Here is a 14,604-nt window from a genome sequence, read left to right on the forward strand (position 1 = left end):
TGAAGGTTTTATTCTCAGGAAACAGTGACACCACCTCAAGGGCTCACTAGCCACACCAGTGATGTCCTCATCTGGGCTTCTCCCAGGAGAGATGGTAGTCACTGCCTTGTCCCTCAACTAAGGGCCATTATGACAAATCCAAAAAAGAAAAATGCTGTCTTTCTTGTGCTTATTTATAAACAAATGGGTCTTTTTTTTTTTTTAGGGAAAATTTTAAATATATTCAAAAGCAGAGAGAGACTACTATAATGCAGTCCCATTGCCTAGTTTCAGTGATGATCAACCCCTGGCTAATCTTGTTCCATCTGACCTTCATCTCCAGTTCATGCCTCCTTTACCAGAGGCTTCTCCCTAAAACTCTTTCCAAATATTTACTTGGACACTCCTCTCCTGTTGTCCTATAGAGCTGGTTATTTTAACTTTATTTGCAGTAGACGTTTGGGGAGCACAGAGCACATTACTCTGTGTCCAGTACTGGGTCCTGAGGACACAAAGATGAATAGGACATTGTCTGGGCAGTTTACACACCAGGAACATGAAACACAAATATTCCATTTGATTATAATAGGAGGCTGGGGGATGGACAAAGTTGGTTCCTGACACAGCTTCACACGGGCGACAGTGGGGTTTGTAAATAAAATCATTACTAGCAATCACATGCCAGAGTGGTGATAACATTTCCAATAAAGATGCTGGCATGGAAATGCTTACATGGTATTATTTTAAAAAGGTTAGAGGGGGTTAAATGAGTTGCTACAATAAGGTGGGAGTTGGTTAAAATGTGAAAGCAGAGCCATTTCTCTCATTGATCAGGCATATTGGGCATGATTTGCAGCCTGGAAAAACCGGACAGCAAAGCCACCATGATAGATCCCTGGTGTTCCACATTGTCCCAATCCCCCACTGAAGCCTCAAGATGTGGAGTCTGAGATCAGCTGGAACGCGCAAAGAGAAAGGGTTGGGGAAAAGGAAATATAAATTAGGAGACCCAGGTCTCCTGCCATCTGAGCCACCAGGGAGGCCCAAACAGAACCACGTGGAGATGCCGGGGATTGAACCCGGGGCCTCATACATGCGAAGCATGTGCTCTACCACTGAGCTACATCCCCTAGTGATATAAGTTGACATCTCCACAAATGAGTACCAACCTCACAGGTATGAGTCTAAGTTAAAATGTATGTAAAATAGAAATACCTATGTAACCAACCGTAAATGGGAAGAACCTGGGGTGTCTGTGTAAAACCATGAAGAAGCTTCACTTGCCCAGGGGCTAATACAAGCCACCTGGTCCAAGGCCGCTGTGTCAGGGAGAGCTCTTTGGAGAGGCAAGTTTCAGGCGTCAGACCTGAATCATCATTTTCTGAACAAACTGTCCCCACAGTGAATGATATGGATCTTCCCCTACTCAGTTGCTCATAAAGCACCAAGATGTGCCCATGCCTGCAGGTCACTCGGAGGGCCAGAGCTTTGATCAGCCGGCAGGAACCAGGAGAGGCTCCCATTTTCTGTACATTTTGAAGAATGAGGAAGAGGCAGGCAGATGAAGAAAAAGGTCTTGGGTGAGGGCACAAATATAAGCCAAGGCATCGAGACATGAAGCAACATGGCCTGGTCATGAAGCATTTTAGCATCAGTGGAGGGTGAGGGCCAGACAAGAGGTGTGGAGAGAAGAGGCAGGTGAGAAAGGCAGGGCCGGGTCTTCCCTTGTCTTGTCAAAGAATAGGGGCTCAGGTGAAGGATTAGAAGCAAAGGAACTTAGACAATCAGACTTGTATTGGACTGATCTCTGAGGAAGGTGAACTGGAGCAGAGCATCCAGGTGGGAAAGTGTTGTACAGTGTAGGGCTGAAGGGAGGCATCCCTCAGCCAGTTCAGAACAGTAACGGGGTTGTTAGGGGCTGAATTGTGCCCCCTCCCAAATTTCTTAGGTTGAAGTCCTGACCCTCAGGATCTTAGAATGTGATTGCACATGGAAATGGGTCTTGAAGGAGGAGATTAAGTTAAAATGAAGTCATTAGGGTGGCCCCTAATCTTCATTGGGCTTCCCAGGTGCCTGCAATGCAGGAGACACGGGTTTGATCCCTGGGTCGGGAAGATACCCTGGAGGAGGGCCTGGCATTCCAGTATTCTTGCCTGGAGAATCCCATGGCCAGAGGAGCCTGGCAGGCTACAGTCCATAGAGTCACACAGAGTCTGACATGGCTGAAGTGACTTACTTAGCACACACACATTCACTAATGCAATATACCTGATGTCCTTAAAAGAAGAGATTAGAGGGAAGACACAGACAGACAGAGGGAAGACCAAGTGGAGAAACAGAAAGAAGATAGTGGGCCACAAGCCAAGGAGAAGAAACTAACCCTGCTGACACATTGCTCTCAGACTTCTAGCCTCTAGAACTGTGAGAAATAGATTTCTGGTGTCTAAGCCAAGCAGTCTGTGGAGCTTTGCTATGGCAACTCTAAGACAGTAATACAAAGGGGTAATAGGAGGTGGACGATGGTCCGAAAACTCAGCAAGACTTGTTGATGACAAGTGGGGACAGAGAAGGAAGAAGGCTAGAAGGCCTGCTAGATTTCTCATTTGATGAGATTCGTGGGGACAGCTCAGTTCAGTCACTCAGTCGTGTCCGACTCTGCGACCCCAGGAACTGCAGCATGCCAGGCTTCCCTGTCCATCACCAACTCCTGAACCTACTCAAACTCATGTCCATCACGTTGGTGATGCCATCCAACCATCTCATCCTCTTTCATCCCCTTTAGTGGGGGCTTAGTCACTAAGTCGCGTCCAACTCTTGTGATCCCATGGACTATAGCCTGCCCGGCTCCTCTGTCCATGGGATTCTCCAGGCAAGAATACTGGATTGGGTTGCCATTTCCTTCTCCAGGGGTTCTTCCCGACCCAGGAATCGAACCCGGGTCTCCTACACTGCAGACAGATTCTTTACCAACTGAGCTATGAGGGAAGCCCCTTAGTGGGGGCAAGGGCTCTCAAATGTGACAGAGATCCTGAAGAAGGAGGCATTCAGGCTGAGTTATATCTGAGAGCCCATGAGTGGAAAATGCACAGTTGAACATTGAATATTGAGTCTGAAACATTTCACAGAGTGTGAACCAGGATTCTTGACCCATGTCTGAGACTGATGTCTTGTGTGCTCTCAGAGCTTATTTCCTCAACCTTTAAAGAAAAAAAATAAAGAAAAGATGGGATAATAATGCTTTCCCTTTTACCTCGGAAAGTTGTTGAGTTCAAATGAAAGGAACATCAAAGGATGACTTAGAAACTTTACTGAGTTCACTTAGTAAAGTTTACTGAGTTTCCTAAGAGCAATTTGCCTCAAAATGACAAAATTTTGTAGGTGTGAATTATTTATCAAATCCTGGATCTGGTGGTAAACTGTCCAAATCCGTCTTTTGTTGTGTTCTGTTTATCACCAAAGGCTATAACCACATGATGGCAATTTGTGTTTCTAAAAACTTAATCATACTGATATATAATGCTATCTAGTGATAAGGGCTGATGTAACAATTACATGCATTTCTGCAAGATTTTAATAATAGAAGTATTATAAATCAGAAATAAGTTGTTTCATTTGAAACATTTAGTGAGTCAGGAAGAAATCAGAGAAGTAACGAGCTAAAACTTCTTAGATGTTATTGCTTTGATTGTTAAAATCATGAGCTAATGGTTTTGGCATCAATATTATGTGATATTATCACAAAAGCATAGATTATAACAATCATAATCAAAGCAAACCACGGTGTGAAATAATTTGTAAACTATTGGAGACTAAGAACCTAAACACTAAAAATGAAGTGGTATGACTACTTTTCACCATTAGAGGGAAGCAATCCACTGCAACAAATAAATTTCACTCTTGGGCTTCTGGGGTGCCTCAGCTGGTGAAGAATCTGCCTGCAATTCTGGAGACCTGGGTTCGATCCCTGGTTGGGAAGATCCCCTGAAGGAGGAAATTGCCTGGAGAATTCCATGGACAGGGGAGCATGGCGGGGGGCTACAGTCCATGGGGTTGCAAAGAGTTGGACATTACTAAGTAACTAACATACTTGGGGTGTTACTGCTGATTGGGCAGGGAGCCTTAAATGATTCTTCTAACACAGATTCTAACATGCTAGATTACAATTTCAAATTCCAATCAAAGAAGGAAAGCCCTTTTTATGCTTTATATAACGTTGTTGGCTATAAAGATAATATGCATTATTCCTCCAGAGGCTGTTGCAGAACCCCAAAAAACAGAAACTGATAGAATTTCAGAGGTCTTCCATCTTACCAGGAATCTATAAAGTAATAGGTGTGAAAGGTTTCCTTTCTAGTCCTCTGGGAGAACAGACAGTCCTAAAAATAAAAATACTTGGTTAACTGATAACTCACTAAGTATGAAATAGTACATAAGTAGGGCAACCCTCATAAGTAACTTCATCAAATTTTTTAATCCATAAAAAATTCAGTCTTTTTAACAATTATAATTATACTAATACATGCCAAGAAAATTTGGAAAACATAAAACTATGAGAAAGAAGATAAAGATTAACTATTACATTATTGATCTTTTTATCTGTTTTCTTAAACGGTTACTTTCCTAAGTGACTATATTTAATTAAGACAGTACCTTAAATCTTTTTTAGAGTAAGGAAAGGAGGATAATGGACAGATAAGTTAGGTATATAGATGGACAAGAAACTGTCTCAATAGTTTCCAAAGCTGGCTGATAGTCAAAATTACCAAATCGGAATTTATTGATGGAGAAAGAGAAGAAGAATATGGATTCCTGAGTGTGTGTGTGTATATGTGTGTGTGTGTGTGTGTGTGTGTGTGTGTGCGCGCGCGCACATGTGAATGTTTGTTCTCAGTTTCCTAGCTGATAGTTTAGAATCAACTTGTGGAGGCCATAGATAACATAGTGTCTGAATGGTAAAGAACTTTCATTAATCCAAATTGTGGAAACCAAATTGGAATTAAACTGCTTTTCAAAAAAATCATTTTGCAATTGGGAAAATTGTGAAAGGTATACAGTTGACCCATTGACAACTTTAATAATACACTTAGGTCTGTGATATTTTATTAGAGAAAAAAGTTTATTTGAAACTACTTGACTACTGAGAACAATTCGTCTCTGGAAGTATATAACGATGAACAGACTGTTGAACAAAGAAATGAAGAGTTCTTATTCACTAAAGACCCGCACCAAAAAAAAAAAAAAAATGCACGTCACAGCATTTCTCAGGCCTGTCACTTATATTACAAAGGAAGATTATTCTCCAAGAAGATAAAATTGAAACTTTAAAAACATTTTTTTAAAAAGAGCAGTGAATCTAAGAATTGGCTCTTTGAAAAGACTGACAAAACTAACAAACCTTTAGCCAGACTCACTGAGGAAAGAGAAGGGCCACTATGATATTGTCTGTCAATTATAAATTTGTAACAAAATGGAAAATAAAGAAAAGCAACTACTGTGGGTTTCAGACACCACTGAGCTATTGAAGATTTAAAAGATGTTTAAAGGTAGTCATGGTTGTTATCAACAGTTCAGGAGATGTATGGGGGCAGACAGGCCAGAATTCCAAATTTATTCTCCCAGAGAAAGAACTGTCTGGTTGGAGAGATTCATAGTTGAGACCTGGATTAAGTATGAAAGTGAAGTCGCTCAGCTGTGCCTGACTCTTTACGAGTCCATGGATAGCAGCCTGCACCAAGTTCCTCTGTCCATGGGATTTTCAAGGCAAGAGTACTGGAGTGGGTTGCCATTTCCTTCTCTAGGGAATCTTCCCAACCCAGGGATCAAACCCAGGTCTCTCAAATTGTAGACAGACGCTTTACCGTCTGAGCCACCAGGGAAATATGAAAGGGAGAGGATCTTTATCATTCACAAGCAGCCAACACAGCATTCATGTCAGGAACTTCTAAGAACAGAGTCCAATACTGCATTGCCAGTATGGAATCTTCACCTGCCTCTACCAGTAGTACAGGTCAGATATATCCAGGGACCGAAGAGTCTAGAAAACTCTTTCTGGAGGCCAAAAAGAAATCAGAGCTTCTTAAACAAGCAATGCGGTTATCAATGTTATCCGTGGACCAGCATCATTAGCATCACTAAGAACATGTTCAGTTCAGTTCAGTCGCTCAGTCATGTCCGACTCTTTGCGACCCCATGAATCGCAGCATGCCGGGCCTCCCTGTCCATCACCAACTTCCGGAGTTCACTCAGACTCACGTCCATGGAGTCGGTGATGCCATCCAGCCATCTCATCCTCTGTCGTCCCCTTCTCCGCCTGCCCCCAATCCCTCCCAGCATCAGTCTTTCCCAATGAGTCAACTCTTCACATGAGGTGGCCAAAGTACTGCAGTTTCAACTTTAGCATCATTCCTTCTAAAGAAATCCCAGGGCTGATCTCCTTTAGGATGGACTGGTTGGATCTCCTTGCAGTCCAAGGGACTCTCAAGAGTCTTCTCCAACACCACAGTTCAAAAACATCAATTCTTCGGTGCTCAGCTTTCTTCACAAATGCAGAATTTTGGGTCTCACCCAAGAACCATTGAATTACATACCGCATTTTACATTTATGTTCCCAGCCCCAGTAATTCTATGTATTTGAAGTTAGGTCTTCTAGAGCACCTAACCCATAGTTAGATGAGTGAGTGGTGAGTGAATGGCAAAAAGCATAACCAAGGTGAGGTGAAGTGAAAGTCGTTCAATCATGTCTGACTCTTTGCGACCCCATGGACTATACAGTCCATGGAATTCTCCAGGCCAGAATACTGGAGTGGGTAGCCTTTCCCTTCTCCAGGGGATCTTCCCAACCCAAGATCGAATCCAGGGGTCCCTCATTGCAGGCAGATTGTTTACTAATTGAGGTATCAGAGAAGCCCATGACCAAGATAAACTTGTTAACTAATAAGCTTAGAAGGACCTTCAGCCTGGGGCTTCAGATGTAAGCACAGAGTTACCTGAATCTATAGATTTCAAACATTGCCAAAAGATAAGAGTACTCAGATCTTAAATAGTGCTTGAGATAGAGAAACAGTTATATTTTTATTCTTTGTTTCAATTGATAAAAAATAAATAACTCTTTTTTTTTTTTTTTTTTAGTAACTCACTTCTCAGAAAAAAAGATAAAATACTCAGCTCCAAGAAAATCATGACTACAAGTGCAGGGCTCACAGTGTTCTGGAAATTCCTCCACCCTCTTCACACATCCTTTCTTCCTTGAATTTAATCCTTACCTGCATTCAACCAGCCTCCATTTTCATAACTTGTATTTTGCTGTATCTTACTCAAGCTGTTGGGCATTAATTTTCTAATTTTAGAACCAGATCCTATGGGACTCGGTGGAATATATTTTGATAGTTCTCAAATTTTAGACTCACTTAGAAAGCTTTTTTAAAAAAACGTAAACTTTTGATTGATATTCCCAGAGGCTCTGATTCTGAGGGTCTGGGATGGGACTTGGAGATCTATGTTTTTAACAAGTACCTCAGGTGAATTTTCCAAACATGAACCACAATCATACTTTGAGAATGGTGGGCCTGGTTGTTAATGATCACTTCATATTCATACACAGACTGAGACAGACTGGGGCCTGGGACCCTTGGCTGCGATGCTTGCCCCTGGACAAATCCCTCCTCCAGCAACAAAATACAAAGAAACTATAAGGACTAAAATAATTGTGTCCCTAAACAGTTGGGGCAAATTATGGACAGAAAGATACAATACCCAACCACCACTTCTGAAGAGCCAGGAGCAAAATCAGGGTACTGTACATGCCCCCTGCACACAACACCATCTAACGGGTGGCAAACCACTTAAGCCATCCCTCCGGCCCAACTCCTGGACATACCCCTACCCTCACCCCATATAAAGAACAAGCTCGCCCCCATCATGGCCCCCAGGGAATGAGCATGTCCCTTGTTCCTTCTTTTTGCTCCCTCCTGGGGCAGCAGGGCCCCCCTTAAAGCCTTGACTGAATTTCTTTTCTGGCCTCTAGTCAATTTTTTTTATTGAAGTGAAAGTGTTACTCAGTCGTATCTGACTCTGTGTGACCCCATGGACTGTAGCCCGCCAGGCTCCTCTGTCCATGGCATTCTATTGATTGGGGAAGGCCAAGAACCCTGGTCAGTATCAAGACCACCCTCCAAGGAGTGATGATGGGTTAATTAGAACAGTTCCAGAGATGTGCTGGCTGTATAAGCGCTTCTGATGCCAATGAAACCCAGGTGAGCTAGGGCACAACTCTGAGAAAATTGCCTAGTGAATCAGAGCCAACAAAGATGTTTCTTTGGCAGGAGGTGTCTTGAAATTGACTCCCTACCACCCAGAGAGACCAGTGACTCACAGTACTACCCATTTGGAAATGATAAAATTGAAAGCATTTTCTTTAAGACAGAGAAACATCTATATAAATGTAAACTCTTAACAAGGTAAGGTTAGGCCTGAAATATAAGACATTTTATATTCTCCAGTAATTATGTATGAATATGTAAGGAAACTGTCCAAACGTAATACTGGTAGAAGCAGTGAGTTGCACAATTATGCAGTTAATGCTGTGATTTTATTTAGGGATATTATAAAGCTGTGACAGTTATTAGGTGAAGGAGAACACAACCAAGTTCATCTCAGGTGCTTGGTGGTTAAGCCAGAATGCCTCCCACTGACTATGGAAGGGCTGGGTGACATTTAATGGCATTACACCTCACTTGTGTGCACATGCACACACACACTGCTGCTGTGTAATAAGAAATGTGATGGCTCAGCATGTCAGGTACATCAATGACACTCACTCTAATAATGAAAGCACATTAAATTCTAAATTCTCTGCACCTTTATTTGAAAACAGAGGACACCTGATAATCGCTAACCTCAGTTGGGTTCTTTTAATGTGCAAAACTTTTCTCAAAGTGCTTTATCTATATTGATTAATTTAACTCTCAAAACAACGGTAGATGGGTATACTCTTAACCCCAGTTAGTGAGGAAATGGAAGGCAGAAAAGCATTGAATGACATGTCTGAAGTCACATGAGGAAGTAGCTACAGGCAGTCTGGTTCTAGAGTCGTTTTTATTTTGCACAGTCTACAACTGGTTTATAAAACAGTATTTATTCTAGATACAAATCCTTTGCTGATTACATGGATAGGAAATGCCTTTTCCTATACTACGGTTTGCCTTTTCATTCTCTTAATGTTCTTTTGTTTAACAGGATTTCTTAATTTTACTGTAATTGAATTCATCAACCATTTCCTTTATTGTTAGAGCTCTTTGTACTCTAAGAAATCTTTGCCTACCATCAAATTCATGAAATAGTCTCCTATGTTATCTCCTACAAGCTCTATTGTTTAACCTTTCAAATTTACTTAGAAATGATTTCTGTGTTTGACATAAGGTATATGTCAAAACTTTTTCCCATACAGATATCAAGTTTATTAAAATCAAAAGACTTTGTTTATTAAAAAGACTATACTGTCTCCATTGTTTCACAGTTCTACTTTTATAATAAATCAAGTGTTCATCTAAGAATGTTAACTCATTTTAAAATATCAGATTGGCATAATTAGTGCATAAAAATTATACTAGAATACTGTTTACACATTAGAAGACTTTACTAAAACTCTGATCATGATATTCTGATCCCACAAATATTTAAATTTGGATGTATCCCTCTAGTGGAGAGGGTGAAACTCCATGTATTGTGCAACGCAATTGTGCATTGCTCCATGCAATGTCCCATCGTAGCTATATTCTATTCCAGACTTTTCCAAATTGATGTGAAAAGAGTTGTTCTTTGGGGGTCAGGTTGGGCAAAATTAGAGGAGGGTTTAGAAACATATGTGGAAAGAAAATCAATCCTTTACCACATAAATTCATATGTTCATGCCACAGAGTGTGACTGGTCTCTTTTCTACCCTAGGTTTTTTTTAAACTTTCTATGTGCTAATAACTAGGGTGCGACACATTAATAAGCATTTCCCAAATTTGTGTGACCACATAGCCCTTTGATGTCAAAGCACTTCACTCTCAGCCCAGCCTTCATTCACTGTTTAGTCAAGAGAAATCATTAAGTTCCAGCCATCAGACCCATAAAGCCACCTGCATCCGACCTCACACCTTCTTCTTCAGGTAACTGGGTCACACCCTCCAGTGGAAGGAGCATCTCTTTACCTTGCTCCATTTTCACTTGCTTCCTCTGGACTTGGCTCTGTCCTCTGCATCCTTCCCCTTCCTGGTGGCTGGTTCCTCCCCAGGAAAACCTAAACAGACTTTACATTGCCCCACCGTTTGAGATAAGACGTGAGGAATTTAAAACAGTACAGCTTCTCTGGAAAATACCTTGACATTTCTTTAAAAACAAAATATACATGTATCGTTGTTGTTAATCACTAAGTCGTGTCTCTTTGTGACTCCATGGACAGCAGCACATCAGGCATCCTGCCCCTCACTATCTCCCAGAGTTTGTTCAGACTCATGTCCATTGAGTCATTGATGTCTTCCAACCATTTCATCCCCCTTCTCCTCCTGCCCTCAGTCTTTCCCAGGATCAGGGTCTTTTCTAATGAGTTGGCTCATCCCTTCAGGTGGCCAAAGTATTGGAGCTTCAGCTTCAGCATTAGTCCTTCCAATGAATATTCAGGGTTGATTTCCTTTAGGATCGACTGGTTTGACCTTGCAGTCCACAGGACTCCCAAGAGTCTTCTCCAGCACAACAGTTCAAAAGCATCAGTTCTTTGGCACTCAGCCTTCTTTATGGTCCAACTCTCACACCGATACACGACTGCTAGAAAAACCATAGCTTTGACTACATGGACCTTTGTTAACAAAGTGATGTCTCTGCTTTTTAATACACTGTCTAGGTTTGTCATAGCTTTTCTTTCAAGGAGAAAGCATCTTTTAATTTCATGTATCATATAATGTGTCAAAAACCCAGCAATCATACTCCTGGGCATTTATTCCAGAGAAATGAAACTTAAGTTTACATAAAAACCCATACACGAATGTTCATAGCAGTTTTATTTAGAACAAACAAAAACTGGAGACAATGAAAATATCCTTCAACAGGTGAATGGCTAAAAACTCCCATGGTATGTCCATACCATGGAGTACTATTCAGTAACAAAAAGGAGTGAACTATTGGTAAGCAAATTGTGGATGAATCTCAATAGAATAGGATAAGTGAGAGAAAACAATTTTAAAAAGTCAAGTATTAATACTATATGATTTCATCTATATGATGTTCTAGAAATGACAAAATTTCACAGATGGAGAACAAAGTCATGCTTGTCAAGAGCTAGGGATGTGGGATGGGTGGCATGAGGGAAATCTTTGTGGTTCTGAAATAGTTCTGTATCTTGAGTGCAGTAGTGGTTACACAAATATGCATATGATCCAGTACTCTTGCCTAGAAAATCCCATGGATGGAGGAGCCTGGTAGGCTGTAGTCCATGGGGTCACTAAGAGTCGGACATGACTAAGTGACTTCCCTTTCACTTTTCACTTTTATGCCTTGGAGAAGGAAATGGCAACCCACTCCAGTGTTCTTGCCCGGAGAATCCCAGGGACGGGGGAGCCTGGTGGGCTTCCGTCTAGAGGGTCGCACAGAGTCGGACACGACTGAAGCAGCTTAGCAGCAGCAGCAAAGTAGCATAGACTTATATGCACAATATACCAACGTCATCTCCCTTGTTTCGATATTGTACTATAGTTACCTAGCTGGGGAAGTAAAACCATTGGTGAAACTGGGTGAAGAGGTAAATGGAACCTCTCAGTACTTTCCTTCCAATCTTCCATGAATCAGTATTTTTTCCAAAGAAAAAAATCAGTGTAAACAAATAAAAAACATATGAGCTTCCCTAAATCCCATGTTCCCCTTCAAGTACAACAATATCTTTCTCCACTTCTTTACAGCCAAATTTATTGAAGATATTTTCTTTAACTTATATTCTCCATATCTACCTTTTTTTTGCACCATTACTCGATTCACTAATTTATGCATCAAATATTTAAGTGCGTATTATGTTGTATGTGCTGTTCTAAGTTCTTGGGACATGTGAATGAAAAAAATCTCTTCCCTCCTCTAGCTTATGTTTGAGGGAAGGTGGGGGAGACAGACACTAAATAAAGTGAGTAAAACAGTACCTTCAATAGGGATAAATGTTATGAAGAAAAACAAAGTTGGGAAGAGGGACAGTGCTTGAGTGGAAACAAATGTAATTTAAATAGAGTGTTGAGTAAGGCCTCAAAAAAGGCAAAATTTGAGCAAAGACCTGAAGGAAGCAAGGGAGTGAGTTTGGAAGAAGTCTGGGAGAATCATTCCTGGAAAAGCAAACAACTAATGCAAAGGTCTATCCTGAACAGCAAAAGTGATCCTGGATTTATCAAGAATGAGCAGGGAGGCAAGTCTGATAGAGTAGAGAAAGTTGAAGGAGATGAGGCCCAGGAGAAAACTGGCTGGAAGTGGAGAGACCAACCACTTGTCCAACACTGTTGTCTGCAAGGTAAGAGATCGTGAAGACCTTGGTGAGTTTTGAACAGTCTGATATGATCTAACCTAGACTTTCACAGGAATTGCTGAGGATAGAAGAATTTTGCAACTGTTCTGGCCAGGGTAAATCATCACCTCCACTTTGCATGATCCACTGGGCTCTTCTCAGTCCTTATTCTTACCGAGTGACCTTTTAGCAGCATTTGACCTGCTGACCACTCTCATCATCTAATCAGTATCTTTATCTCGTTCCTCTCAGGCTACTCCTTCTCGGTCTCTTTTCCTCTACCTGTCTCATAAGCACTGGATTTTCTCAAGATTGTATATATGGCCTGAGGAGTAATAAATATTATTCAGTCTGCGATACAGTTACATCGAGAACCATCCTCTTAATTCTTAATTGACAGAGCAACCATAAGACCACATTACACAGAAATGAAGAGAATGTAATATGAAGTCTTAAATAATATCTCAATAGATTTTTACATATCATCCTCCTCCACATAAATGCATATTCTCCAACTGAGCAGAAAACTGGATTTTCCCCACTCCTGGGCGTATATCCAGAGAAAAACATGATCCAAAAGGATATGTGCACACTAATGTTCATTGCAGCACTGTTTACAACAGCCAAGACATGAAGCAACCTAAATCTCCATGGACAGATGGATGGCGGTAAATATATACAATGGAATATTATTCAACCATTAAAAAGAATGAAATAATGCCATTTGTAGCAACATGGATAGACCTAGAGAGTGTTATATTGAGTGAAATAAGTCAGACAGAGGAGGAGAAATAGTCCTATGACATCCCTTATATGTGGAATCTAAAAGGAAATGATACAAATGAGCTCACTTGTAAAACAGAAAAATACTCACAGACTTTGAGAACTACATTATGATTGCTGGGGGAAGGGACAGTTGGGGAGTTTGGGATGGACATATACACACTGCTATATTTAAAATGGATAATCAACAAGGACCTACTGTACAGCACATGGAACTTTGCTCAATGTTATGTGGCAGCCCGGATGGGAACAGGGTTTGGGGGAGAATGGATCCATGTATATACATGGCTGAGTCCCTTCACTGTTTACATGAAATTATCACAACATTGTTAATCGACTATATCCCAATACAAGATCAAAAGTTAAAAAAAAAAAAAAGAAAACTGGATTTTCTCTTTAAAGGGGTTGAGTCAGAGATGCTCCAGATTTGGGGCTCACAAGTCCAACTGGGGGAAGAAGGCATCTAAATAAAAATAAACACAGCCAAAATCTGTGAATTGAATTTTATTTGTCAAGACATTCCTCCTTTGACTTGCTTCCAAAAAACTAGCAGTCAGGCTATTGAAGGACAGACAATGCAACTGCATTGATTTCAACAGCATTAACAAGTATATAAGCTCTCAGCCCTAACTACTTCTTTGGTTCTTCATTTTTCTTGTGAAGGCTTCTATTACATGTAAAACTTGAAGAATCCTTTTTGGGGAGAAAAGATCCAAGGGGAAAGGCTTACAGATTTTGACACTTGCTGCTACTGCTAAGTCACTTCAGTCGTGTCCGACTCTGTGCGACCCTAGAGACGGCAGCCCACCAGGCTCCCCCATCCCTGGGATTCTCCAGGCAAGAACACTGGAGTGGGGATGTCACAATGAGATGACAGGGTGCTACCTAATCACCCTAAAGTGATGGCTGCAACTTGCCAAGGTCTTCCCATGAAGTTGCATTTAGACTTTCAGCATTGTTTCAAATATTATTAGATAGCCAAAGATCACCATGCTCTTGAGGAAGTGCACCAACATTAAGTCAAAGACCAAAACAAAGAAGAAATAGGAACTCAGAGGAAATAGAGACCATTCAGAGAGCGGAAGCAAACGACTGAACCCAGGTCTCCGACACTGCAGGCAGATTCTTTACCAGCTGAGCCACAGGGAAGCCCAAGAATACTGGAGTGAGTAGCCTATGCCTTCTCCAGGGGATCTTCCTGACTCAGGAATTGAATCAGGGTCTACTGCATTGTAGGCAGATTCTTTACCAACTGAGCTATCAGGGAAGCCCTCAGATAAAGTGTAGTTAATGTTTAAAGAAAATATTAGTAAATACTGCAAGAG

The 14,604-nt window shown here is 41.2% G+C and overlaps 1 non-coding gene across 1 annotated transcript; it reads right to left on the minus strand.

Annotated features, from left to right (window-relative positions):
* Nucleotides 1-1,037: 1,037 nt before the first annotated feature.
* Nucleotides 1,038-1,109, minus strand: TRNAA-CGC (transfer RNA alanine (anticodon CGC)). Its single transcript has one exon. It is a non-coding gene; the product is annotated as a tRNA-Ala (tRNA).
* Nucleotides 1,110-14,604: the final 13,495 nt, after the last annotated feature.

Source organism: Capricornis sumatraensis, chromosome 7 (assembly GCF_032405125.1).
Source record: "Capricornis sumatraensis isolate serow.1 chromosome 7, serow.2, whole genome shotgun sequence".
In the NCBI taxonomy this organism is placed as follows: domain Eukaryota; kingdom Metazoa; phylum Chordata; class Mammalia; order Artiodactyla; family Bovidae; genus Capricornis; species Capricornis sumatraensis.